This window comes from Acinonyx jubatus, chromosome D4 (assembly GCF_027475565.1).
Source record: "Acinonyx jubatus isolate Ajub_Pintada_27869175 chromosome D4, VMU_Ajub_asm_v1.0, whole genome shotgun sequence".
NCBI classification, from domain to species: domain Eukaryota; kingdom Metazoa; phylum Chordata; class Mammalia; order Carnivora; family Felidae; genus Acinonyx; species Acinonyx jubatus.
Window position 1 is genome coordinate 1,154,508 of NC_069391.1, and position 23,177 is coordinate 1,177,684.

Here is a 23,177-nt window from a genome sequence, read left to right on the forward strand (position 1 = left end):
ATCCACCCAGGAGGAGAGCCTGGGCCCTGTCCACGCAGACGTCACTCCACGCCCAACCTCAGGGCCAGGTGGGAGACTGAGGCCAGGGACCGGCCCAGGATACGTGAGGTGGGCAGAGTCCAAGCAGTGGGGGTCTCCGTCCTAGGCCAAACTCAGTCCTCCCCTGGGGTTCGCCCTGGGAATGAGACCCCTGAGATCCCGTCGGATCCCTATCAACCCCATACGAGGTGGGGCTGTTATATCTGGATGTCCCAGACCGTACAGGCAAGCACATGCACACACACACACACACACACACACACACAGACACACACGCACACTGACCACCCGGCAGCGGCTCAAGGGGAGTACACCCTGGAGGGGGGAGGTGACACCGGGGCAAGAAGAAGGGGACTGGAGGCAGCTCTGCCACGGGGCAGGGGCGCCCAGTGGGCTAGCAGCACGACCAGGGCTCATACGTGGGGTGGGGAGACGTGCCAGCCTGATGGCCAGCGGGGTCTCCAGGGTACCCAGGGGGCTGCCTGGGGCTGGGCACATCCCCGGGGCACCCGGAGAAGACGGGGTTTGGGGTCCTGTGTCCACCACCAGCCTGGAGCTAGAAGGAGACACCCCCCTACTGGGAGGGGGCTACGGGACAGGCCTCAGCTTACTCCTGTGTAAAGTGGGCTGCATAGACGTGGTGCCAAGGGTCCCACAGGCGTGTCTGCTGGCCCTGGACCTCCACCCCTGCCCCAAGAGGCTCCTGGTCCTGGGAAAATGCTTTCTCCTCCCTCAAGGTCCTTCTGAGCAGAGGGCAGCCTGGGGGCTTGGAGGACCGAGGACCTGGGTGGGCAGCACGTGGCCGAGCAGCGGACACTGGTGTGGGGACCGAGGTCAAGACCCTCCTTGTCGGAGCCCCGGGACCTCATTCGGAAGGGCTTCCAGAGGTAGTGCCCTGACTGGGGTGAGGAAGCCTTAGGAGTGAACGGGGCACCGGGACGGGAGAGGTGGAACGGGGGACAAGGGAGGCTTCTGAAGTCCTCACATCGCCCCTGGAGCCCGCAGGTCCTGCCCCTGTGCCCCCCTAGGGCCAGGGAGGGCTGCTGCCTTGACTACATCCAAACAGAGGTGTGTGTTTCGTTTTCTGGTTTCCAAGCCCGGGACTGTCATGCCGGTGCTGACCACCAGGGGGCAGGCTGTGTCCACTGTGCTCAGTGAAGCCTCTGGAGCGGGAAGGGACGCTCAGGGGTCAAGCTGGGCGTCCCTGCCTCCAACTCAACATGTACCTCTTACTATTAGTCTGCATGTCCACAGCGTGAGCTGCTCAGACGCAGGTAGGGACTCTGAGATCCTCTCTGGACGCATTCAGCTCCTGTGCTTCTCACCGTGAGCAGGGGCTGTTGGGCCCGGGGGCCAGAGTCAAAGGTCCTGTGAGGTCCCAGCCCTCCAGGAGCTCACAGCCCAGAGGGGGAGGTGCACAAGGCACAAGAGCTAATCCGTGTGAAAGAAAAGACCAACACTGTCGGGAAATGAAGAAGGGTGAAAGAGGGCGGCCAGGGGCCCCTGGGTGGGGGGCGGGGGGGGGGGTCTCACAGGCCTCCAGGGTGGCCCTGATGCTGGGACCCAGAAGGACAAGAGGAGCCAGTCCCGCACACGTCTGCAAGCAGTGTGCTGCGGGGACGAGCAAAGCTGCAGAGACTCGGAGGCACAGAGGGTTTGTCCGGAGAGGAGCTGAGGAGGAGCCAGTGTGGCCGGACAGAGATCGGGAGGGAGGAGGGCGGGCCCAGCCCCCAGCCTGGAGGATAGGCTGTTGTCTGTGCTGGGGGACACATTCACCTTACTTGGACCACCTCACACTTTCTGTACCAGTCTCCCGGCTCGGCTCAGCTGGGGGCCTCAGCCCCACGGTCACCCAGGAGGCCAGGGCTGCAACCTCAGCTGAGGCTCCACTGGGGCAGGGTCCGCCTCCAAGACCGCGACCGGGCACGTGCTCTTGGCAGGATTCGGCTGGGACTGGGGTGTCTCAGGACCTCTGTGTCTCAGCCCGGAGCCTCTGCAGGTTCTTGGCCCTGGGCCTCCTGGGGCAGCTCATATTATCTGCTCTTGCTTCGTCAGAGAGAGACACACACACAGACACACACACTGACACAGAGACAGAGAATGAACCCGGGAGAAAAGGACGCCGGAGACACCACAGGCTTTCATGAACCAGCTTGGAAGAGACACCCATCGTTATATTCTCTCCCTCAGAACCGGTCACACGGGCCTTCCAGCGGGGAGGGGGGGGATGTCACGAGGATACGAGAGGCTGTGTCAGTAAAAGAGGGCACGTGTCGGAGATAGAGACCCCTGTGCGTGCTGTGACGCCACAGTCTGACGCCAGCCAGGACAGGGCTGGTCCTCCCGTGGCCCAAACAGAAACCGGGAGATGCAGAAGGCCGGACGGTCACACCACAGAGGGGAGAGCATCCCTCACGACCCAGGGCCAGAAGGTTCACAGGCCTCTGGGCCAAATTTTGCACCAAAGCCAGTGCTTTCCCCGGCATGGAGATCAGACCCGTCCCAGTCCAAGGGAGGCGGCCCCCATGGGAACAGGCGTCAGAGTTGCAGGGTGTCCCGGGGAGGGACTCGGGCAAGTGAGACCCGAGGGAGGCAGCGGTGGTCACCTTCAGAGGGGCGGGTTTCTGCTCTGGGGACCGGCCGCCCAGGTGACAAGATGAGGAAGCAGAGGTCCCCAGAGACAGCTGTGATGGGCTCCAGTCTCTGGGAGAGAGTCCTCAGGCAGAGAGGAGGGACCGGGGGCACCAGGGGACACGGCCAGCCTGCCAAGAACCAGCCCCTCCGGCTACAGGTGCACTCAGGTGCCAGAGGGACCTGAACGGGACAGCGGTGCGTGGCCGGCCTCGCTTTCCCCATCCAAGGCCAACGTCTTCTGCACCCCTTGCCACACCGCCCCTCGTCTCAAAGCAAAGTGGTCTCTTCACTCAGGTTCCCTGGTGCCCGTTCAGGACAAGGACGCCTCCCGGGAAGAAAGAGGAGAGCCGGCGGGGCTCACCCAGCCCGGGGGCCCTGGCAGACAAGCCGGCACTCGGCGTGTGGGCCACGGCCCTCTCCTGCCCCACCGGCACCGTCTGCCCTCTGTCCCCTGACCCCCACCTCCCAGGAGACGAATCCAGCCCGAGGACAGCCTCGGGGCCGGCCTGGGAAGTGCTGGGTGGAAGGACAGGTGAGGGAAGACACAAGGGGTGTTCTCGACTCCCAAATCTGACGACCGAAGTCTGGGAGGCGAGAGGAAGATGGGAGGAAATGCAGGGTGCGCATTTGCACGTCTTCCCAAGAGGAGAGGTGGGTGGGTGCCCCAGGGACTCGGGCGGAGACCTGTCGCCTTCAAGGGAGCCGGGAGGAGGATCCGAGAGAACCAGAGCAAACCCACAAAAGCACAGGGGCGGCGGGAGGTGCAGGACACATACGTGTGCGGGTCCTCCAGGGCCCCCACCCTTCGCTCTGTGTGTGTGTGTGAGTGTGTACGATGGTTAAAAACCTTGGTGAATATGGCTTACGTGTCTTCTTAGGGGGAGGAGGGCCATGGGGACGGTGCCCCCCCTTGCTGGCTGTGGGTGAGAGGCCGTACCACCTCCTGGGTGGGGTCCGGGGCTCACGTTTGGGATCCAGGTGCGTGCACACAGCGGGGAGCAGACAGGGTGCTGAGGGCAGGCATGGACGCACCCACAAAGGAACAAGGACAGAAGCGGTTTCTGTCAATGACAGCACCTGACGCATATCAATTCATCTGGTTATTCAAGAAAAGGTAAACGTCCACTACATTGCAGGAAGGTTCTGGGGACTTGGACTCAGAGCAATGAGCCAACCTAGTTCCTGCTCGCATGGAGCTGACTGGAGCAGGGAGGGGTTCACTGAGGACTTCTGGTGACAGCCATGTGGTCTCGCTGGGATCAGCGGGCTCGTCCGGCAGCTTAGGACCAAGCCAAGTGAGGCCCGCGGTGGAGGGGCTATGCCCCAGCTACCCCGGATAAGCAAGCCTCCGTTCCCTTGGCCTGTCCTTAGATTTCCCATCTGTCAAATGGGTGTGTAGGGAAACACGCCCCTCGATTTGTCCGTGAACTTGGTCTCGACTCTTCCGGGCAGATGAGGAAGAACTTCCTGGTGGTCGGTCTCCCCACTGGTAACTCCAGGAGAGGGGTTGACATCACCAAGGGGATGGGGCGGCATCCCCGGGGGAATGGCTAGGGATCCTTTTCTGGTTAGCGGCCAAGCTGGACCGGGAGCCCTGGCCTCCAAACTCCATCCTCAACCTCCCTACCGCCCAGATCCTCCGGCTCGATCCCTTGCTGTGACCTCCGCCTGAGATCCCGGAGGAGGCCCGGGAATGTCTCCCAGGAAGGAGGGGCTACGTGGTCGAGCATGTCTTAGAACCCTGGAAGGAACAGGAAGACAGGGCTCCCCAGACCTTACTCTCCAAGGGCAGGTGGGGGCAGGGCCTCTAGCCCAGTGAGTGCATGCACCTCCCTTTGCTTACCGGAGGGCAGAACATTCTGTTTGGAGCAAGGGCCAGCGTTTTCCCGGGAGCCCAGCAGACGGCTCTGGAAAGCTCAGGGTAGACCCAGACATCCATGTCAGGCCCCGCGGGGCCTCGGTACCGGGACTGGGCGACAACAGGAGACGTGTCTCTGTGGACAGGTGCCAGGTCTCAGGCCACCTGCCACGGGCTCTGCCCTTGAAGTTCTGGGTGACCTTGGACAAAACCTCAGTGTTCCCTGCTATAAAAAGAAGCGATGGGTTCCTCATGGGCTCGTCAAGCTGTGCTTCTGGGATTGGGGGTCGGGCCTCTAGGGGGCCGTGGACGTTCGGGGAGTCCACGCCTCATCCTGATGTCACCCTGAGCAGCTCTGTCCTGTGTTTGCCACACAGGGCTTCTGCCTTAGGTACCGTCGGGACAGCATACGCCCACCCCCATATAGGTGAGGTTTAAAAATGTAAGGGCAGGTGAGCGCTGGGCCAAGCCTGTCCCTCCGGGTCCCTGCTCCTCTGTTCCTTGTTGTCCTGTGCGCTCAGGGGCGACCAGTGGGTATGCAGTCTGGTTGCTCCATCTACAGGGGTCCAGCTGAACCTGCAGGTCATTCTTTTACCAAATCCCAACGTCCCGCACTCGCTAAGGCCTGGCCTCGACCCACAGCCCCCATCCTGTCCCTGAACCCACGCGGTCATGGGGAGCAAATCTGCAAGCTCTTCTGAGACCAGCAGGCTGGGACCCCAGGAGCAGACCCAGGGAGAGGAGAGGGCTGCCCCTGCATCCGGCAGAGGAGCTGAAGGTGGGGCAAGGGGCCCAGACCCGGATGTGAAGGAGGGCATGTTCGGAGGGCCCTGTGTGCCCAGCAGGCTCACCCTGGGCTGGAGAGAAGGCCTTGCACTTTGGAGAAGGCTGGGAGGGATGAAGGTCCAGCCTCCCTCATCCACTGTGGGTTTGAGCCGCCTTGCCATTCAGGCTCCACAGGCTGGGACCTGGGGCAGGTGGTCTGGACCTTCTGGACTCGTGCTTCCTTGCAGGCACATGTGCAGACGCCTCCCTCCCAGACTCGCCAGAGGGGACACAGCACAGGAAGATTCAGACCCTGCAAAGGAAGATGCCACACGGGGGACTCCGTAGGGTCGTGCTCACTGAAGAGGTCATGGTGCTCAGCACACAGCAGGGACCTGAGATCCCCGGCTGAATCAGGGAAGGAGTGAAACCACAGTAGCAGGGTCCACACCAGGTCAGGTCAGAGGGTGTCACAGCTCGGGCCCTGGTAGGGGGCACGGGACACGTCCGTCTGTCCCTCCAGCACTGACCTTCCTCCACATGGGCCCTGCTGACCTCCTGGATCATGTCTACCTCCTCCGCAAACAACGCTGAGTGTTCTCAGAAGGGGGAGAGTAGGCAGGGGCCAAGGACGGGCTTCCGGAATCCTGTGCCCTGGGGGACTCTGGGACAGCCTTCCAGGTGGCCCTTTGTGTCCTGCAGGCACCAGGCCACGATTCCACCTCATCTCTCAGGGAACGCACCAACCCATCTAGAAGGCCGTTACGTCCCCATGTCACAGATGGGGACACCGAGGCTAATAGCACAGCCTGAGTCACTAGACGAGCTGGGTCAGGAAGCCCATCTCCCTGACTTTGGATTGTCCTACCAGCAGGCGTGCATCTTGGCGTCCTGGGGCGCGAGTCCGTCCTCCTGGGGGATCCCACCACCCGCCGAGGGCCCCCCCACCCACTGAACTCAGGGGAACAGAGCTGACCAACCTGCCTGGGGCCCCACATGGGTCTGGGGAAGGGCCGACCCCGGGCTCTGTGGGCTCTCCCAGTACTGGGCCAGCCGGTCACCTGCAGGACAAGGACTTCTCGCTGGGGATCGGCTGGGGCCTCTGCTTCCTCACATTGTCACCTGGGCTGCCGGCCCCTAGACCAGAAACCTGCCCCTCTGAAGGTGACCACCGCTGTCTCCCTCGGGTTTCACTTGCCCGGGTCCCTCCCCGGGGCGACCCGCATCTCTGACGCCTGCTCCCGTGGGGGTCGCCTCCCCTTGGACCGGGACGGGTCTGGCCTCCATCCGGGGGAATGCACTGCCTTTGGCGCATTCTTTGGCCCAGAGGCCTGTGAACCTTCTGGCCCTGGGTCGTGAGGGATGCTCTTCCCTCTGTGGTGTGACCGTCCGGCCTTCTGCATCTCCCGGTTTCTGTTTGGGCCACGGGAGGACCAGCCGTGTCCTCTCTGGCGTCAGGCTCTGGTGTCACGGCACAAACAGGGGTCTCCACCCCGAGACCATTGTCACCGAAGGGGCCTCCTTTTTCCCCCCTAATCTTTAATCCATTGTGATTTCAATATCAAAGGAGAAAAAGTCTATTTCAAACGACCACAAAGTACTAAAATGAATCTGTCCCATCTGAAAAGTCGGTGCGGACCCAAAGGTATCTCTTACAAGATTCCACTTGAAGGAAACCTCCAGACTAGGTAACGGAACACGGTGAGAAAGCAGACTGGGGGTTCCCAGGGGCTGGAGGGGGCACGAAAGGGGAGTGTGGGCTCTGGGTACACGGTGACCCTTGGGGATCGAGATATTCTGCAACAAAATTCTGTGGCGGGGTTCAAAGCGTTGTGAGTGTACCCAGGGCTCAGGAATTGCACAACGTAAAATACATAAAACATTTTATTGAAGATTAATATAGATTATAACTAATGAACAAAGAACATAATACCTAAAAACTAGAAGAGAAAAAGGATAAGGGAGAAGAGGAAGAGACATCTTGGTGGGGGGTCAGGGTCAGGGATTGGAGAATGAATTTGAAATAAAATATAATAAACAAAAAATAAAACAAGATAAAAAAAGCACCCTGTATAGGTCTTCAACCCCTTGATTTTTGGCCGACACCCATGTGGGATCAAGGGCAGTGGCAGGGGCGGGGAGAAGGGCGATGGCAGGAGCAGTGTTGGGAGCGAAAGCGGGAACAGTGGAACCAGCAGGAGCAGGACCCAGCTGACCCTGCTCAGGTGCCCGCGGTCCCCGCACAGGTCCCAGGTCACCTGCTGGCTCCCGGGCCCCTGCAGGAGTCGCTCCGGATACCACGCCTGCCTGCAGGTACGCCGAGGCCCCCGATGCCTTTGGGCCCGGCTCTGGAGCCGACCCGGCTTCTGCTCCTGCACCGGACTCTTGAGAAGAAAACAGAGTGATGGTTGCAGCGGCTCCAAGGCCTCAGGGTGAGAGGAGGGAAGGTCCCCCACCCCACCCAGCGCCGGCCTCTCCAGGGGCCTTTGCAGAGACACAACTCACCCCAGAGCCTCCCCGAGAAGCCGCGGCCAGGAACCCACACCAGGACCTCTGCCCCCCTGCAGTCCGCAGCCCGGGGCTCTCAGTCCGCTCCTGGCCCCACACCAGCCCCCGGGGGCTCCTCCCAGGGTGGCCCAGCACCACCCGGGCCCCGTGCATCCCCATCGCCCACCCCCAGCCTTCTCACCCTCGGACTCTGACTCCGGGGACTCCAAGTACTGGTCCCAGGACCAGTGAATGAAGACCTTACGGCGGGGCCGGGGTGCTGGAGGAGGCCTTCCCAGGCCAACTCCAGGCCCTGCTTCCCCAAACCTCAGTGCGGCCACTCTCTCCACGGGTCCAGGGTGGCCCTCCAGGGAGACGGGGCACATGCACAACTCTGTAGGGCGAGTGAATCCAGATTCCGCCAATCGTTTCCCGATTTCATCGGTTGATTTCTGTAAAGACAGTGACCCGCGGACGGCCCGGAGACATCACAGCCCCGCCCGGCCACCTCAGTGTCCTTCCGCCCTCTCCCCCTGCAGCTCTCAGGTCGGACACAGACCTGAGTGTGCACAGACCTGCACCCGGAGCACAGTGACATCCACCTACAGGGCTCGGGATGAACGTTGGGGACAAGAGGGCCACCCCAGCACACCCTGTCCCTCCTAGCCAGCCTTGACCTGGGGTGTGAGCATGACCCACCCACCAGGCATCTGACCCCTTCATCAGCTTGCACCTGCTCAGGTGGGCCCTCCACACACGACCCCTCTTACACACACACACACACACACACACACACACACACACATACGGGAGGGGACGTGGGGCCGCACAGGTCAGAACAGAGCGGTGTCGGGCTGGACTGGATGTCTCTGGGTCTCCTGTGTTACCTTTGGGTCCCTGCGAGCTAGAGACCTGAGGCGTCCTGTGGACGACCTGACCCACTGTCTCCAGGGTCGGGAAGGGTCGCGGCCGCGGGCTCCCCCGAGCCGGCAGCCGCGGGACACGGGCACACAACAGGAGAACATGTTCGTCAGGTGAAGGTGTCCCAACGAATGAGCCCAGTCGGGCGCTGTCCCCAGAACGTGGGTGCCTGGTGACCCGGGTTCCGAGTTCTGTTGGGGTCTGTTACCAGGGAGGTGAGGTCACTTCCTGGGGTCCCCTTACCCGGCTTCCTGCTCCTACAAGAGCCCCTCCCAGGCTGCAAAGGAGTCCCCTCCACCCCATGCCCTGTCCCTACAGTGACACCAACACAGCCCAGACACGTCCCCGCGAGGCCTGATGCAGCCGGTGCCATGGCTTTGGGTCCACAGAGCTGGGTTCAGACCTGGGTTTTCCCCCTGACCAGTGCTGGGACCCTGCATTGTGCCTCCCGGGGCCCCCGGTCACCTGTCTGCACAGTGGGGTCCTTCTGGCATCTACTCGTAGGGGTACCATCAGGGAGCCACCCGTAGCCACGTCCCGTGCCTGCTATCCCATGAGGCTCGTGGGCACACCTGGCCGTGGAAGGACGAGGAAGGGGTGGGCCTGGCACGGAACATACTCACGCGGGCCTGGGTCCTCTCCAGGTCCAGGCAGAGCCACCCCTCCTGCCTGGGTCCCAGGCCCAGGGAAGGTGGAGGTGAACTCGTTCAGACCCTGTGCCCACCAGACACGCATGCCAGGGGCTCCATTACATTTGGACTCGGGTCTCAGCGCCTGGTCTGGGCCTACGTGCTGGGCGGTCCCCACTGTGGCTCCCAGCCTTCCCGATTTCTGGTCCTAAGTGCCTCTGTCAACCCCCCCCCCCCTCCCGGGTGGACGGCCCATGTGACCGGGTTCTAAGGGCTAGAATATGATGACCAGGTGTCATTTCTGAGCTGATTCATGGAATTTCTGGTTTCCTCTCTTGTGGGTCCATTCTCTGTGTCTGCCTTAGACTCTGTCTCTCTCTTTGTGTCTCATAGGCGCAGGTCCTGTGGGCTCCAGGGTCCAGGTGACAACCCTCAGAAACCTCCCTTGTGGCCCGTGTCCCTCTCCTGGCCCGGTGCTCAGTTCCCTCATGAGGCCTGCTCTCCCCAGCCAGGGCTCTGCCTGGGGAACCACTTCCTAATGAGGACCCGAGGCTCCAACAAGAAGGCTCTTGACCTCGGTGTCCACACCAGGGTCCGCTGCTTGGCCACGTGCTGCAAACCCAGGTCCTCGGTCCTCCAGGCCCCCAGGCTGCCCTCCGCTCCAAAGGACCTTGAGGGAGTAGGAAGCATTTTCCCAGGAGGGGAGAACAGAGGGCCAGGGATGAAGATCCCAGGACACAGACTCATCTACGAGCCTGTGGGACCCTTGGGACACTGTTGACGCAGCCCAGTTTAGGAGGAGGAAGCTGAGTCCTTCTGTGGCGTAGCCCCGTCCACACTTCCTAGTTCCATGGGCTCAGCGTCGTGGACACAGGACCCCAGACCCCGTTCTACCCTAGTTCCTGTCAATCCCCCCGGACACTTGTGGACCCCCTGACCCTCAGCCGGCACATATCCCCTCCCTATGTGGTGGGTCCCGGGCTATTGCCAGGAATCCTGATGTCCCTGCCCCATGGCCCCACTGCCTCCAGCCTTTCTCTTCTTTCCCCCGTATTACCCACCCCCTCCCAGTGTGGACTCCCCTCTGATCTCCAGTTGGACGGTCAGAATATGTGTGTGTGTGTGTGTGTGTGTGTGTGTGTGTGTGTGTGCACGCGCCTTTCTGGAGATGCCCAGAGGTCACAGCCTCACACGGATGGGGTGCATAGGGTCCCCCGAGCATCTCAGCGGCTCTCATTCCCAGGGAGAACCCCATGGGGGGTAGAGGCTGGCCTAGGATTCGAGACCAGCCCTGCTCCTTGGACCCTGCACACCTCACTTGTCCTAGGCCAGTCCTTGCCTCTCCTGACCTCAGTGTCCCCCCGTCCCTGAGGGTCAGACGGGGAAGTGCATCAGCGTGGCCGTGGCCCAGGCTCCCCCGGGGGTAGGTGGATGGGAGGTGCCCCGGGTACACAGGCCTCCCTCTCCAGGGTCAGCCGGGTCTGTGTCATGGCCAGGTATGCCCAGGGACCGGCACTCAGCACCTGTGGATGATCCAGAGGTGACGCTGACGTGCATGAATCCGATCGCTCCCCACCTGGCTGGTCCCCCATGTTCCCACCTCCGCCAACTACTCTGGAACCCCAACCTTCCTGAGCCCCAGAACCATGCCCTCCCCTGCCAGGCAAGCCTCAGGGTGCGAGGCCAGGTGGGTTGGACATCTGGGGACACGACGGCCAGTGACTACACCCACCCCACCGGGCTGGCCTGGACCGCAGACTCCACCCCGGGGTCCAGGTGCTTGGACCCTGGGCCATGGCTGGGCCAGGGCTCCTGGAGGCAGCAGTGGAGGCCGACTCAGGGCAGGGAGAAGTCGGTCCGCCCCTTCCCCTTCTCCTTTCCTCCTTCCGCCTTGTCTTCCTGGCAGGACCTTGGACAGAGGTCCAGCCTGTGCCTGGCTGCAGCCCTGGGCGGAGTCAGAGGGTGGGAAGAGGCCCCTGGAGGCCAGGGGGCACCTCCAGGAAAACCAAGTGTCGGGGGGCCACTGTAACTGGCCATCCCCCGGGCACTCAGTGATTTCAGCCCTTTGTATACATGAGCCGTGACCCCGGGACCGGGTCCCGGCCTCTTCCTCACCCCAAGAGGCCCTCATCCTCCCCAGCCAAGGCCCGTGGGTGGCCGGCCCTCCCTCCAGCCCCAAGAGGTCCAGCTGCTCCACAGGCTCTGCATCTTTCGCGGCTGGAGCCCGAGCAGCCATCAGGGGCCTGGATCCGGGCCCTGGAGCCCCTCAGGGAGGACAGGTGAGACCAGGCAGGAGCCAGGAGAGGGCCGAGTGGAGTCTCCTTGAGGTCATGGCCTCCTGCTCAGCCCAGACCCATGTGTGTGCCGACCCCTAGGGCACCTGGACCCCAGCTGCCGGGCAGGCTCGGGGACAGAGACCACAATGTGGCTCCTGGTAGCTCACAGGTGTCCCTGTGTCCTGTAGTTAGACCTGTCCTACCAGCTGGACTCCCTGCTGGTCGGCCAGCAGTATCTGTGGCCAAAAGGAACAGGCCACCGTCGAGGTCTGGGAAGAATGAGTGGCCAGGCACAAGGGGAAGGATCACCCTCGACTCGGGGGGGGGCCCTGCCCGGGCTGGCGGGGGCTCCAGAGGTGGTATTCCAGCTCTCTGCTGACCAGCCCTGTGCCCAGAAACACCTGCCTCCCTTCTCTGGGCCTCACTCTCCTGCTCTGTGAAATGGGTGATGCAGACTGACCCCTCCCATGGCAGGAACAAGGCGGGACCCCAGGGCCCGGGCTGTCCTCCCGGTCCTTCCCAGAGACTCCAGGGCCTGCGCTGTCCTCCCAGTCCCCCCCAGAGTCCCCAGGGCCCAGGTTGTCCTCCCGGTCCTTCCCAGAGACATCAGGCGTCAGCTCAGCCTCAGCCTCCACCCGCCCCGGGGCAGCCTTGGGCGCTCACGAGCTCGGTGTCTCAGGGTCCCCAAGCACAGCTCCTCACTGCCCCTGTCCCCCAAGCCGGGGGCGATACCGCATCACCGGTGCCGGCCTGGACGTGAGGATCAGCAGCTTGGACGAGAGCATCCGCCGAGCTGGCAGGGGGAACGTCCCTTGGTCCCCTCTCCGAGACCACCGAGGTACAGACCTCACTTGAACAACTCCTCTGACAGGAGACCATCTCTGGACCTGCCGGGGAATCCAGCCCCGGGCGGAGGCGACCACCTGCTCTGCTCTACAGAGGAGGAGACTGAGGCAACATCATCCTCCCAGGCCGGTGCCTGGGAATCCATGCTCGCCTGGGGGCAAATACCAAGCCCGAGAGCTCCCTCCACATCTAGGATGCCATGGCTCTGACGACACTGCCTGGTCACGTCCCCTGCACCTGGCAAGCTGCTGTGACCCCTGACTCCTTACCTGACGTCCGGAACCCCGAGTGAACTGGGCCAGATGCCCTCCCCAGGGTGTTCCCCTCCCTCCTCCCTAGTGTTTTCCCCTCCCAGGGAGCCCACCATCCCTGCCCCTCGAGCCCCCTGCTACCACCGCCCCGCTCCATGGCTCCCATCCAGAACACCCTCATCTCTAAGGCTGGCTTCAGAGGTCACCTCCTCAAGGTCCTGCGAAACCCCACGCTTCAGTTCAGAGAGACCCGGGCTCACACCCACAGCGGGGCCACGTCAGAGTCCTGTGACATGCAAGCTCTATGCCAGCTTCTGGGACCTCGGTGCTCTTTTTGAAGATGGGGTCGGCGGCTCCCACCTCCGGTGGGTGTGTGGGGGATGAAAGCAGGGAGGTGAAGGTGTCCGAAGTGGGGGAGCTTGTGGGGGAGCTCTCAGGAAGGCAGGGGGAGGGGATGGGGAGGAGGGAAAGGCGGCTTGACCTGCCCCCTTAGACTGGTGTCCACCTCCCCCTCACCCTGCTCAGCCAGGCTCCATGATGAACAGTGGAGTGGAGTGTGGGGGCCAGGTCAGCAGGGTGGGGTCTGTCTTGTTTCCCTCTTGCCCCCTTGTCTCCATACCCGCTGCGTCCAGCCGCCCTGCCTGGGTGGAGTGGCCGTGGCCCCAGGCCTAAGAGGATATGAGTGTCACTGAGCGGGTGGTGGAGATTGGATACGTGTGACCCCAGGTGTCGTGGGCTCCTGCCGCGAGGTGGTCCCGTGCACGCAGTCCCATGGTCCTGGTGCACCTGCGCGGGCTCCACCTGCCTCGACCTTTGGTGGGAGCACCTCCCCGCCCACAAGTCTCCCGCGCCACATCCTGCCCAAAGGTGGGAGCCAGGGGCCACTCTAGCCGGACTGGTGCAGCTCCTCCTCCAAGCGCTCATGGAACAGTCGGGAAACTGAGGCCAGGAGAGGCAGGGACTGGCCGGGGACCCACCAGGTGAGCAGAGCCTAGAGGGGCTGGGGAGGTTTCGGGCTCCTAGGCCAGGGCTTCACTTTCCCATGCGGTTTTCGAGGGAATGAGAGCCTCTAAGATCCTGGAGGACCACTGAACCCATCCCATGTGGGGTCCTTTCCTCTGGGCATCCCCGAGTGGGCACAGGTCCACGCAATTGCATGGAAACACAGTCCCCCGCCCCCCAGTAACTAATCACCCACGTGGGGGTCAAAGGATGAGTGGACCCTGGAGGTGACAGGGGTTGGGGGAGAAAAGTGGTGTGGGGCGGGGACATTGTCTCCAGGGAACATGCCCATGAGGGGAGCCACGCCAGGCCGATGGCCAGGGGATCCCCAAGATGCCCCCGTGTGTATCACAGGCACCCCCATTCTAGAGAAGCACCCCACTCAGCTCCCGTGGTTGGAGACCTTCGAATGCGCAACGTGTTCTCATGCTGTGTCCTGATATCTCGAGGCTGTGGTTTCAGGAAAGCCCACAGGGAGAGCCTTTTCCCACTTGCAGACGGTGGGTCCGGGCTCACCCCCGAAGCCTCTGGTCACGTGCCCGGAGGGACGCAAAGGTGACACCGGGAGGCCCAGGACTGGCCGGTCTAGCCTGACACGGCCCTGATCCGACTGGTGAGTCGCACGAGCTTCCCTGTGTCTGTGAGTGTGTGTGAGGCTTTGTGTGCTTGTAAGGATGGGACGTGGGGGGGAAGCCACCCAGAGCGAGAGCAGGCTGATGCACCCCAGGTCAAGGGTGACTGGGAGGGACAGGGTGAGTTGTGTAGAGCTACAGGACACAGGGACACACTCTGGTCTCCGTCCCCGAGCCCGGCCGGAAGCTGGGGTCCAGGTGCCCTAGGGGTCATCACACACCAGGGTCTGGGCTGAGCAGGAGGCCATGACCTCAAGGAGACTCCACTCGGCCCTCTCCTGTGTTCTGTGCCAGGCGCACCCCTTCCTCATCCTTCCACGGCCACGTGTGCCCACCAGCCTCACGGGATAGCAGGCAAGGGACGTGTCTACAGGTGGCTCCCTGATGGCGCCCCTACAAGTAGATGCCACAAGGACCCCACTGTGCAGATGGGGAGACCTGGGTCCCCCAGGAGGCACGGGGTCTGTGTGGGGTCCCAGCACTGGTCAGGAGGAAAACCCAGGTCTGAACCCAGCTCTGTGGCCCCAAAGCCGGGGCCCCAGTTGCATGAGGCTTCGCGGGGACGTGTCTGGGCTGTGTTGGTGTCACTGTAGGGACAGGACATGGGGTGGAGAGGACTCCTTTGCAGCCTGGGAGGGGCTCTTGTGGGAGGAGGAAGCCTGGTAAGGGGGCCACAGGATGTGACCTCACCTCTCTGGTCACAGGGCCCAATTGAACTCAGAACCCGGGTCACCAGGCACCCACCTTCTGGAGACAGCGCCCGACTGGGCTCATTCGTTGGGACACCTTCGCCTGACGAACATGTTCTCCTGTTTTGTGTCCGTGTCCCGCGGCTGCCGGCTCAGGGGAGCCCGCGCCGCGATGCCCCCCGACCCTGGAGACAGTGGGTCAGGTCGTGCACAGGACGCCTCAGGTCTCTAGCTCGCAGGGACCCAAAGGCAACACAGGGAGACCCCGAGACAGCCAGTCCAGCCCAACACCGCTCTGATCTGACCTGTGCGGCCCCATGTCCCCTCCCGTGTGTGTGTGTGTGTGTGTGTGTGTGTGTGTGTGTGTGTGTGTGTGTCTGTGTGGAAGGAGGGTCGTGTGTGGATGGCCCGCCTGAGCAGGTGCAGGCTGATGAAGGGGTCAGATGCCTGGTGGGCGGGTCAGGCTCACACCCCGGTCAAGGCTGGTTGGGAGGGACAGGGTGTGCTGGGGTGGCCCTCTTGTCCCCAATATTCATCCCAAGCCCTGTAGGTGGATGTCACTGTGTTCCGGGTGCAGGTCTGTGCACACTCAGGTCTGTGTCCAATCTGGGAGCCACAGGTGGAGAGGGTGGAAGGACACTGAGGATGGCCGGGCACGGCTGTGATGTCTCTGGGCCGTCTGCGGGTCACTGTCTTTACAGAAATCAACCGATGAAATCGGGAGGCGACTGTCGGAATCCCGATTCACCTGTCCTACAGAGTTGTGCGTGTGCCCCGTCGCCCAGGAGGGCCACCCTGGACCGAGGGAGAGAGTGGCTGCAGGGAGGTCTTGGGAAGCAGAGCCTGGAGATGGCCTGGGAAGGCCTCCTTCACCGCCCCGGCCCCCAGACAGGGTCCTGGTTCACGGGTCGTGGGATCAGGACCCAGAGCCCCCGGAGCCAGAGCCCGAGGGTGAGAAGGCTGGGGTGGGAGATGTGTGTTCATGGGACCAGGGCGGTGCTGGGCCACCCAGGGAGGAGCCCCCGGGGGCTGGTGTGGGGCCAGGAGCAGACTGAGAGCCCGGGTTGCGGACTGCAGGGGGGCAGAGGTCCTGGTGTGGGTTCCTGGCCGCGGCTTCTCGGGGAGGGTCTGGGGTGAGTTGTGTGTCTTCAAAGCCCCCTGGAGAGGCCGGCGCTGGGTGGGGGGCGGGGGGGAACGTTCCCTCCTCTCACCCTGAGACCTTGGAGCCGCTGCAACCACCACTATGTTTCCTTCTCAAGAGTCCGGGGCAGGACAGAAGCCGGTGTGGCTCCAGAGCCCGGCCCAACAGCATCGGGGGCTTCAGGGGCTCTGCAGGCAAGGGTGGTGCCTGGAGCGACTCCTGCAGGGGCCGGAGAGCCAGCAGGTGACCTGGGACCTGTGCTGGGACAGCGGGCACCTGAGCAGAGTCAGCTGGGTCCTGCTCCTGCTCCTGCCTCTGCTGCTTTCACAGTTCCCACTGCTGCTCCCAACTCTGTTCCTGTCACTGCCCTTCTCCCGACTCCTGCCCCCTCCCCTGCCACTGCCCTTGCTCCCACATGGATGCCAGCCACAAATGAAGGGCCTGAAGGCTCTCATGGGGTGTTTCTTCTATTTCTAACTGTTGTTCCATTCCCTGACCATGACCCCCCACCAGAATGTCTCTTCCTCTTCTCCCTTATCCTTTCTCTCCTCTTCTTTTTAGCTGTTACTTTATTTGTTCATTGTTTCTTTATAATCCACATTAATCTTCAATAAAAATTTTTGTTTGTTTTACATTGTGCAATTCCTGAGCACTGGGTACACTCACAATGCTGTGAACCACGCCACAGAATTTTGCTGCAGAATATCTCGGTCCCCAAGGGTCATCGTGTACCCAGAGCCCTCACTCCCCATTCGTGCTCCCGCCAGCCCCTGGGAACCCCCAGTCTGCTTTCTCTCCATGTTCCGTTACCTAGTCTGGAGGTTTCCTTCAAGTGGAATCTCGCCAGAGATACCTTTGGGTCTGCACCGACTTTTCAGACGGGACTGATTCATTTTCGTACTTTGTGTTCGTTTGAAATAGACTCTTTCTCCTTTGATATTGAAATCACAATGGATTAAAGATTAGGTGGGAAAAAGAGGCCCCTTCGGTGACAATGGTCTCGGGGTGGAGACCCCTGTGCGTGCTGTGACACCACAGCCTGACGCCAGAGAGGACACGGCTGGTCCTCCCGTGGCCCAAACAGAAACCGGAGATGCAGAAGGCCGGACGGTCACACCCCAGAGGGAAGAGCATCCCTCACGACCCAGGGCCAGAAGGTTCACAGGCCTCTGGGCCAAATAATGCTCCAAAGCCAGTGTGTTCCCTGGGATGGAGGCCAGACCCGTCCCAGTCCAAGGGGAGGCAGCCCCCATGGGAGCAGGCATCAGAGATGCGGGGCATCCCAGGGAGAAAATCGGGCAAGTGAGACCCGAGGGAGACAGCAGTGGTCACCTTCAGACGGGCAGGTTTCTGGTCTTGGGACCGCCAGCCCAGGTGACAACGTGAGGAAGCAGAGGCCCCAGCCGATCCCCAGCGAGAAGTGTGACAGGCTCCCCTCTCTGGGACAACAGAGCGCAGCTCCCATCCACGCCGCAGGCGCAGACCCTCCCCCAGCAGGGCTGGTCCCAGGATCAGCAGAGAAACCCTGGCGCAGTTTTTCAAAGGTGTTGTTTTGGGGGTGTTCATCATAGCAGTGTGGACATAAGGGATTGGGAACAGTGATGGGACCCTTGGGTCTGGTCCACGTTGGGGAGAGAAATCAGTTGAGCAGTAGAGTGGGTGTGAGGTCTCTACGTGCGGAGTGGGAGACCTAGGGGTCATCTCCTGTAAGACCCACTGTCTCTGTCCAGGATGTGACCTGCCAGCCCAAAGCCAGCTCCACCAGCAAAGGCCCTCCAGCCTTTTCCTGGGGCTCAGAGACCGGAGTGAGTAAAGAGAAGCCTCACTGCCGGGGGTCCCCTCCCAGCCAGGCTGCTGGACGCAGCGAGCACCTGAGCTGGATAAGGGGACGCAGGGGAGTCTCCTTCTGGCATCGGCGGCCCAGACCCGCCATTCCGTGGTCCCAGTCCCGGCTCCACTGTTGCGAACCATGCGGCCTGGGCAAGGTTGTTAACCCTGGGGCCTCGGTTATCCTCCGACTGTGGACAGGACACTCGCCATGCATCCACTCAGATGGGCTGTGACCATTCCAGAAGGCAAAACAGATATAAAGCTGGATGGGATCTGGCCCGTTGGGGACAGAGGGGGCTCCAAGGCTCGCCTTCCTCGCATCTGCCCAAGAGGCTCTCAGGCCACAGCACTGATCAGGCAGTTGATGTGAACCTGACTACATGGGAGACAGAAACGCAGCCCTCAGTGCAGCTGCCACAGGAAGTGTGCCGCTGAGCAGGGGACTGGTGGGGAGGGGGGTGCAAGGATGGCCCTGCCCCCTCCAGGCGGGCGGTAGGAGCTGCCTTCTGGTGCTTGGAGGAAGTGACATGCCGCTTCCCTTTCGGCCAGTGTGGGGTCCCGGTCATCCTGTGTGGGGTGTTCTCGGTGGGCAGGAACAAACCCAGGGCTTCCCCTACTCTTGAGGTATGTCTTCAGTTTCCTGAGCTCAAGCTCTGAGCAGGGACCCTCCCTGGAACTGGGGGGACCATGGGTGCCAAGCTCTGGGATGTGGCAACGCCTGCTGGCACTCCCCCTGATCCCCAGATGCTGTTTGAGAAGGTGGCACCCTGCCACCACCTGGGCTCCATCCGGTCCCAGTGGGACAAAAAGGGAAACGGGCAGCTGGCTCCCACTGTCAGTGCCACTGTCACCCAGGTCAACAGCATGGCCTGCTGCTTCGAAGACCAGAGTGTGACGGGCTGGGCACAGGGCCGGGGTGCTGGAGCACTGGATCCGAGTGGCCAGAGCATAAGAAACTCCTCTTTTCCTCAGAGTTAGGCCTCCAGCTAGAGTTGGCTGGTCCCTCCCGCTGGGACAGAGCCTCCCGCAGGCTGTTAGGTAAATGGGGAGCGGGGAGGGTGTACTTTCTTCCCCAAAGCAGCCCAGAGCTGCCCAGAGTGCTCACAGCCAAACCGAGCTTGAGGCAAAAATGGACATGCCTGGGGCGGGCCAGGTCTGGGGGCACCCTGGGACTCCCCACTCTGCCCCCAGGGCACGGTAGCATTCTTTGTGGATCCGTCCTCAGTCCTCAGCAGTAACTTACCCTGATTTGACCGCGGCTCCACAGGCCATGCCCCATCGGCCCCAGTTAGCGGTAATTTGTTAGCTGGGGAGAAGCTCCAGGAGGCTAATGAATCCCTGGAGGGTCCTTCCCGACCCGACCCCAGAAGCTTCCACTAATGAATCCGTGGAGGGTCCTTCCCGACCCGACCCCAGAAGCTTCCAGGTGCAGGAGGAAGCAGAGGGGCGCTGCCTGGTGCCCTAGCGACCCCGCCCCGCTCGGCGAGAGGCCTCGCCCGGGAGACCCCCGCCGAGGGGGTGAAGGCGGAGCTCCCCGCAGGGGATCTTCCTGAGAGGCCCCCCCGCCGCCCGGCAGCGGCTCAGCCTAGCCTCGCAGAGAGGAGGCCCCAGGTTCGGGCCGCTCTCGGGGTGCGGGACAGGTGCTTTGCACAGATCGATTCCTGCAGTCCTGCCCCCCACGGGACGTGGGTCACCGGATCTCCGTTTCGCTGGCTCGCACTCTCCAGGAGGAGGACCCGGGGCTGCCGCCCGCAGCGGACCGAGCCGGGGGCGCCGGCAGAGAGTGGGAGCTCCAGCCGGTGGGGCCTGGCTGTCTCTGGGGACGGCTCCCGGGGAGCGACAGGCGGCAGCAGAGGCCGGAAGACTCCGCTAGGGGGCGCTGCGGCGGCGTGCTGGGGACGGCGCGGTTTGGCCCTCGCGGGCCGCCGTATGCGCTATAAAAGGTGCGCCGCGCGTGCGCGCGTCCTTTCCGGGCGGTGGCGGCGTCTCAGCGTGGTGCGCGTGGCCTGGTTCCCGGAGCCCCGGGCGCCTGCCGCCCCGCCGGGGCCTCACCAGCCGTGACCCGAGCTGCGGCCGTGCCCCCCCCGGTGCCGGGCCGGCATCGGAAGGGACGGCGGGCCCCGGGCCAGGCGGCGGGCGGGCGGGCCGGACCTTGCTGAGCGCCCGCCGCCCTCCCTCGCGGGTTGAGACTCGGAGGAAGTGGCCTCCCGCCTCTCGCCACGCATTGTTTTTGCTTTAAAAAGCGGGTCGGCTGCCCCTCATTCCCTGGTCGGGTGTGGCCGAAAGGCGGCTTCCGAAGCGCGGTGGTGTGAATGCCGCTGCTTAGCCGGGGGCCCGGTGGGGACAGGCATTCCTAGACCTGGTCCCCGGGCTCCATACGCGGCCAGCCAGTGACCTTAGTTTTCCACACTCGAGTTAGGCGGGGACCGGGGAGGGGGACGGTGAATGGGTTTTGGGGGTTCCTGGCCACATGTAGGCCTGGTGGCAGGGTCTCTGGACGCCGAATACAAGCAGAACAGCCCACGAGAAGTGGCTCCTTGTGGGTTCGCCGGAGTTTTACAAAGGGCTGCTTTCCTTTTTCTCTAGGGAGTTTGCTAGAGACCGAGCACCTGGGAGGGCGTTCTGGGGTCTCAGGTGAGTCGACGCGGAGGCGCTGGAACAAGTCCGCCCCGACGTGTGGCGTGGTTTTCTGAACGGGGGCCAGTCCACCATCCACGCAGTCAGGGGAATAATCCTTGAGTTGCTGGTGTTCCCGGCACAGAGCTCACTGCCCCCAGAGGCGTTGCAGGTGTGGCTGCGTTTGTGTCATATCTGTGTCATTCGGCGGCAGAGAGAAGGGAGGCTTGTCTACGCCCAGAGTTCCGGCTGCAGAACGTCTGGATGATTAAGAGCCTGACAGCGGACAGGGAGCTAGATCGTAGATGTGCTTCCTGGCACCCTGGAGCCTCACGTGAAAGCCCTTCCGTTGTGTCGCAGCTCTTGGGTGGCCTCGGATGGTGAGGCGGTCCGGCCTTTGACAGCAGGAGGTAGGAGTGGGTCGCTGACAAGCAGGGATGAGCAGAAGAGGTGAGTGGATTTCAGGTAGGCTGACCTGCTGAAGGGCTGAGGGTTCCCCATCCCAGGGGATGAAAAGAATGAAGGCACCTGAAATTTCCTTTGGGGGAGACCGAGCACCGGCCCCTAACCATTAACCTGCTTCAAATGACTCTGGGTCAGAGCGTTAGCATGCTCTGCCTCCTGAAGCAAGTTGGATGCGCTGCGTGAGCGGTCAAGTTGCAGGGTTTTGACAATGCGGAGACCGTGGCACAGGCCAGCCATCCTGGTTTTCTCCGGCGTTAAGAATTGTAGGGCACTGTTTCCTGGCCCATCCCTTGGTTTGTGGCTTTCTGGTCCATTGGTTAGTAGCTCTTGGGGGGGGGGGGGGTGGGCAGCAACCCCTCAGGAAAGAAGGCCCTCCCAGCTGCACTGCGGTTCCCCGGCTACATCGGGCACTAAGGCGCCAGTGCGGGCTGCCCGTTGGGGCTCCTAAAGGTGACCGCAGAGAAGTTCAGAAGGATCACCTCGTCCGTAGCAGCCGGGGTTGGAAACACGAGTGACAGGCAGGACGAGAGACTGCTCGAAAGCGCCTCCCTGCCACGCGCCTCGCCAGACGGCTGTCACCGTCCCGCAGAGGTAGAGGCTGGTGTCTCATTTGGTAACGGTAATAATGGCGGCCAACTTTACACGGTGATTTTTGGGGGTCAGGGTATTTGTTCCTTAATCCAGGAAGGAAGGGGACTGCCAGCCTGTGAACGTGGGCCAGAATAACACCGTCACCGTCCAGACCGAGGTGGAGAGGAGACGCTGGCCCCAGCAGGTGAGGTGTTACCCCCCCCCCGCCTCCTTGCTGGGGGTCGGGGGGGTGGCTGTGCCCCTCAGACGCCGGGCCTCCCGGCACCACAGACACAGCTGCTCTGCTGCACCTGTGATGTTGGGGCAAAGAGGAAGCGGCTATTTCTACGCTCAGTGCTCAGAACCGTGGGCACTAAGAATGGTTTGTAGCCGAACATGCCTGCCAGCTGCCGCAGGCGGTGCTTACGCGCCACAGGTAGACCTGCCTCCGGGCTTCTAGCGGGAACGCCGAGCAGGGCGCCAGCCGCTTTGCTCTTCGGGTTCTCGTGTGTAAGATGACCTTCATCATGGGGGGCGCATGGAGGCGAGCGTGTGGCCAGCCTTTGGCCCGCTGGGACTGACCAGGAGAGGGTCTCCCTCTTGGAAGCGATCGTTCTGTAGGTCTGTCTGGGGAGGGCTTTCTGGAGGTCTTTGGGCGAGTGTGTTTTGCACTCCGGCTGCTCCGAGTGGCTGGGGCTTCTAAGCCCTGCGCCCCCACACCCTGCTCTAAGGACCCTTGAGACAGCAGAGCAGGAGGTGGGCCCGGAGGGCGGGTGGGGGAACACCAGAGGGCCACACCTGGCTTTGTCCTGCCAAGGAGACGCCGCAGTGCCACCTAGAACCCTATACGTGATCCTCCAGACCAGCGTGCTGGCGAGTGGAGGGGAGCGGTCTGGGTAAACCGCACTCGGGTAGCAGTTGTGACAAGGGCTGTCCTGCCTTGTTTTCAGGCGGAGAGCCCAGCCGGCCCAGCCAGGCGAGATCCAGGCCGTCCGCTCAGGGCGAGACACTCCCTGATACAAAGCAGAGAAGTAGCAAGGTATTTTGCATTGCTTTCTGAAACGCTTGTGCAGAGTGTTGGCGTGTTGGAAAGCAGTCCTGTGTTGTGGGTCTGCGGGGCGAGGCGGGGAGTGTTGAACTGTTCATTGGGTCCCCTCTGACTCCAAAAAATCCAAGAAAAGTAAACGCGATTGAGAGCACAGACAAGGGGTCAAGGTACATCGGGGGGCCAGGGCCTCCACTTTTGATGCAGCGATTGTTGGCGCAGAGCAGCCTCGCCTCTGCTTTCGGAGGAGGAGCCCCCGCTCGGAGGCCGCCCCCGCGCGGGTGTCTCAGGTACTCATTCTTCCTTCCCGGCCACTGCGTCCCGCGGGGAGCAGAGGTTTCGAACTGCCCGGAGTCTGTGATTCTAAACTGCTGCTTGTGCCGCGTGTGGACTATTTCCCCTGCACACAAGGGAGGAAAACCCGGACAGGAGAGGTGGAACGGGTGTTGAGAACTAACACTGAAGACACGGGAGGACGGCT

General features: G+C 62.5%; 1 long non-coding RNA gene and 2 other non-coding genes across 3 annotated transcripts; all 3 read left to right on the top strand.

Annotated features, from left to right (window-relative positions):
• Positions 1–20,087: 20,087 nt before the first annotated feature.
• LOC106989566 (uncharacterized) lies at positions 20,088–23,128 on the top strand. The gene is made up of 3 exons (XR_008290810.1): positions 20,088–20,634; positions 20,977–21,066; positions 21,745–23,128. It is a non-coding gene; the product is annotated as an uncharacterized LOC106989566 (long non-coding RNA).
• Positions 20,767–20,900, top strand: LOC113596866 (small nucleolar RNA SNORA17). Its single transcript, XR_003417697.1, has one exon. It is a non-coding gene; the product is annotated as a small nucleolar RNA SNORA17 (small nucleolar RNA).
• LOC113596865 (small nucleolar RNA SNORA43) lies at positions 21,916–22,051 on the top strand. The gene has a single exon (XR_003417696.1). It is a non-coding gene; the product is annotated as a small nucleolar RNA SNORA43 (small nucleolar RNA).
• Positions 23,129–23,177: the final 49 nt, after the last annotated feature.